This window comes from Colobus angolensis, unplaced genomic scaffold (genome assembly GCF_000951035.1).
Source record: "Colobus angolensis palliatus isolate OR3802 unplaced genomic scaffold, Cang.pa_1.0 Scaffold168, whole genome shotgun sequence".
In the NCBI taxonomy this organism is placed as follows: Eukaryota; Metazoa; Chordata; class Mammalia; order Primates; family Cercopithecidae; genus Colobus; species Colobus angolensis.
The window spans coordinates 1,375,109-1,380,247 of NW_012114799.1; the positions used below are offsets into that span (position 1 = coordinate 1,375,109).

General features: G+C 38.6%; 1 pseudogene; it reads left to right on the forward strand.

Annotated features, from left to right (window-relative positions):
• Nucleotides 1-3,083: 3,083 nt before the first annotated feature.
• Nucleotides 3,084-4,858, forward strand: LOC105508810 (annotated as a pseudogene).
• The last annotated feature ends 281 nt before the right edge of the window (nt 4,859-5,139 follow it).

The window sequence follows — 5,139 nt, forward strand, 5'->3', positions numbered from 1 at the left end:
CTGAGCCTCAAAGCCAACATAAAATAACTGAGGAAAAAAAGAGAAAATAAAACAAACATATGCCCTGCATAGAGAGCATCCATGACCAGAAGCTGATTTTCAACTATCTGCAAATTCCAGAAATGCCAAATCATGACTAGAGCTCTCTCATTTACTTAGAAAGACAAATCTTAACACATTTCACTAATGTTAATGCCAGTAGTCATATCTTGTTTGAATATACTTGACAGAAGTTTTACTGAAATAGGAAGAAAGAGCAAAAGGCTGGCAAAGTGAGAATGAGTTAGTTGTGCTACCCCTGGGTGCAAATTTTGCAGACTTCATAACCCACATATTTTCCAAATACAGCACTTGGTAAGTCTAATTTTTCACTCTTCATGGCAGGGATCATTAAGAAAAACTTTTCCAAACAAGGTCCTGCACTATAGAATGTAGGGCCTAAAACAGAGTGGCTAAAACTAAGGGAGTAGCTACTCTTTCTTGAGCATCTACTCTCTGCTAGGCCCCACACAGTGCACTTGGTATATACGACCTCCTGAGCCACCTGTATGAAAGACCTTGAGAAGCAACAAAGTGAGCAGCAGGAGAAATTGCCAAAGAGTCAGAAACCTCAGGTTTAAGTCCTGCCTTTGAAAAATCACTATGTGATACTGAACAAGTCATGCACTCTTTCTGTGCCTCAGCCACCCCAGCTGTGAAATGGGGGAAGTGATCCTTCTTGTGCCTGCCTCAAATGGTTTGTGAAAGAACAAAATGAAATCAATAAAGCATACAAAACAAATGTAATGCAAATCCCAAGGGTATTTTTTTCTTCTTCTTTTGTTTTATTTTGCTTTTGGAATCCTTTGAACTTAAAATCCTGATCAAAAGAATAAGTGAATTCTCTAAACCTGTGGAAAGATGGCCTCAGCCTCCCGCCACAGTATTTGCAGGGACTAGGGGATTACATTTCTCCTGCTTTTCTGATTGATCTGACCCTACAGAGCTCCTTATTATGTATACCTTGCTCTAATTATGATGCTCGTGAAATGAAGGGGAGGTTAAGAAAGTGGTTTTGTTTTGTTTTGTTTTGTTTGCAGGAAGCTTGGAGTCTCTCCAGGTATTTAAAGAGATTGGATTTGTGAGCTAACACTGATCTATTTTTCCAACTCCAGCAACACCCACATACTCTCACATCTTTATATTTCAAAATGTGATAGTAGCCAAATCATTTACTTCTGCATTTTCCCTCTTCAGTGAAATCCAGGTCCGCTTGCCCTCCTCATTTCAAGTGCTCCATAGGGGCACGTCTGTGTGAACTCCTATAGGTATTTGGCAACCAGAGGTATGAGATAGAGGCCTTGACTCGTCTGACATCACTGCTTAGATGGTAAGGAGTATGTGACACAATGATATTATCCCACCCTTTTGTGGAATCTGAACATTTTAGAGTCCAAATAAACCTTCCCAGTTACTCAGTCTGACACCCTGGATGTGTGGATGAGAAAAATTTGGTCCAAGGAGATTCAAAAGCTCGTCTGACATCTGGACCTGGAAAGTGTGTCACTTGCCTCATTTTTTTTCCCCACCTAAGTCAGGAGTCTTCCAACTGGGTAACAAGGAGCAGGACAAGGGCTTGCTTCCTATGACTGCTGAGAGAAGTAGTGGGAATATTCTGAAAGCCAAGTTACAAATCCAGAAACAGCAACACCAGGGGGGCATGAGGATGCTTTCTGTGTTCCCCTAACAGACTCTATAAGAAAGAGACAATGAAATATACATGATCCCATGACAAATGTGTTTATTTTTGCTCATATAACTGAAGACATAAGACATAAGGCATGTCATGTAGAGCTCAAAGAATCAGAAAGCAGTAGAGAAATAAGGCACTGTGTGTCAGTAGTCAAGAAATGTGATGTTTAAATACATAACCAAAACAGAGATCTAAGTATTATTCCTTATTTAATTCCTATTTCATAATGGTTGAAAATTAAAGACTGTGATAAGATAATCACTTAACAAAATGTAAAAATTTGGCAGAAAAACTCGTATTTTCAGTAACATGTAATTTATTTTGATTTCTTATTTTTAATGAATGATTATTATCTCAAAGTAACCCATTTACATGGTTAGAAAATATTAAATAATAAAGAAAAGCTTAAGTTGAGAAGCAATCTCACATTACGTTTTCCCCACTTCCTCACACGAAGCAACTACTTTTATCTTTTTTATTTGTTTTTATTAATAATTATTATATCGCCAACTAGTAGTCTTAATCAATATTTCTTGGTTTATCAATTAATCCCTTTTGAAATTGGCTGTATTTTGTGTTTTTATTGTCATCAGGTGAACAATTAGATGTTTGAGTAAAGAAAATTTGAATAGGTTTCCTGTCTACAGGGCTTTTATGACTTTAGAAGGCCATGGACATTCACTGAAGAAATAAAAGTTAGCTGATAAACACTGATATATCTAGGTATACTGGTAGGTAATGGGTCATGTTATTTATTTGTTTATTCACATATTTACTTATTTAGCTCTATATTTTAATTTTTTTCCAAGTTTCTTATATAGAGTATTTTACTCCTAAATTTTAGGAAAACTTATATATCTTCTCTTTTCTGTTGTTCATTGAGACAGGGATCTCACTATGTTTCTGGACTTGAACTCCTGGGCTCCAGTGATCCGCCTGCCTCAGCCTGCCAAGTATCTGGGACTACAGGCACGTGCTACCCCACTTGACTTAGAAAAACATATTTTAAAATTTAGAAAGACATATGGTTAGAAATGGTGAAATAAAGACACATATACCACCAAGTGAAAACACCACAATGAGAGAGAAAGAGTTCCGTCTTCATTAAAGTTAGAAAATATCCACAATCCATATGTTAAACTTACATCGTTTATGGAAGACACAAGGATAAAACATGGTAACACATACCTTTATGTTCTCGCGTGACAGAAAACCTTTGACGTTATGTAGCAAGGACTTGAAGTGTCCAAAGTATGATTCCCTTATTTAGGAGAGCAAGGTCAAGGGTTTGAGGGAGCCATTGACCCAGCACTGAACTCTCACCCCTGTAAGGTTTAGGGAAGAGGAACAAATGAGGAGATCTGTAGGCATCTACCTACTCAAGGGGCCAGATTCTGGGGTGGCCTGGGTAGGTTTTCTGCCTTGCAGCTACCTCTAATGATCAGCTGAAGGAAAATAAACACATAAAATACTGAAGGGAGAGAGAGTGAGAAAGAGGAAGGAAAGAGGGAGAGAGAGACTTGCGACATACAGGACTAAACAATTTGACACAGAGATTCCTGCCTCCTCAAGGGGCTGCTAGCCTCCTCTGAGAGCACAGAGCACACATACCCTGGGGCAGAGTTGGTGAGGCCCTTAGAAACAACAAGCCTGTATGAAACTGCTTTTCTGCTGGTTCACTTCTCTAGCCTGTATCACATCTGCTCCAACAGCTAGCTCCAAAATGAGCACCACAAATATAATTTATAATCCATTAGGGTTCAGTATAGACAGCAAGTAAAAAGAAGGAAAATAATATAACAAACAGAAGGCATGTAAAGACTGCTCTTCAAGGTCATACCAGGAAGCAGGGGAACATTTAAAAGACTTTTTATGATATTCTATAAATTATAGAAAGTATGACCTCATTGAAATCAGAATATAAATGAAAGATAAACAAATCAAAAAAAGAAATATAAGGTGTAGTAAGGAAATGAATACCAAGCCGGCAGATATCAGTAAATAAATGGAAGGCATAATAAAAAATCATGGAAATGAAAACAATTTATAGTCAGTAAGAAGTAGAATTGAACCTGCTGAAAACAGCCAAGGGACATTTGAGACAGGCTTTGAACAACCAAAATGAGAAACATGAAATTGGAAAAAGAATTCATAAGTTTAAGAAGGACAATATATGCAGAACATGAGATCCAGTATACATATAATAGGTGTTATTGAAGTAAAAGGAAACAGAACAATAAAAGAAAAAATGTCCAAAGATACAATAAAAGAAACATTTTCTGAACTAAAAATCAATCTGAATATATGTTTTCTTTCATCAATGATGGAACGACTGACAGGAAAGGGATAAAGTGATGCCCCTGATTATACAGGGTTTTAAAGATGAAGCTGAGGAAGCAGGAATGCCTGTAACGAGTGGCCAAACAGTGCTAACCTCCTGGATTGTTTTGGGAGGAGTCACTACAACTACAGGCCAATGAATTTATCATGCCAGACAATACAGTGCCAGGGAAGGGATGTACCAGAGTTCACAAAATCCCTGGGGCCACAAGTAGCAGTGGCTGTGCACCACTGACACTTGTGTCAAATAGCAGTGGCTGGATATTCTTGAAAAATGAAATAAAATTAAACTAGTGGTCACCCATGAAGATGTAGCGTTGACATACCAAGCAGCAATAATGAACATGGTGAAAAGTTCAACAGGAAAGCTTCATCATGCACACGTTCAGTGCCCATGCAGCCACAGACATCATGGGCATTAGGATTTGGGGCCATGCACAGAACCCGACCAAGCAGCAGAGGAATGGTTTTTTTGTAATTCGCAATGGCTCCTGTGCTGGCCAAGATGACTGTGATGAGCAACGCCTGTGGCAACATGTTCAGCCTCATGCATGGAACATGTCCAGAGACAGCAGGAGGCATTCTGATCTGTTTACCACATGAGCAAGCAGCTTGGCTCTGTGCAGAGATAAACTGCCCAAATGTGGTAGAGGCCACCAAGGATGGATTACTGGGATTGTTGAGAAGGGCAACCATGCAGCTGGAATCACAGACCAACCCTGGATCACTGAGGTTACCCAAATAGCCACTCAAAACGTGAATCCCACACCTGGGGCCACTTCTTAATCTAGACAGAAAGAGCTATTTGGTTTTGCTTTAAAATAGATCTATTTCCTTTATCATCACTTCAATTAAAGACTATAAACAACAAAAATCTCATGGTGTCTACACATCTGGTGACCCTAGGTCAATTTGTGAGTGGATACAATTAACAAAATAAAATCCATTGTCTTTTTTTCCTGTTACACTAACTGAAATTGCACCTAATCTTGAGTCAGCTTCTGAGTTGAGAATTATATTGTTACCTGATACTGTTGTGAATCTCTAGACACTTATCTCTTGCACAT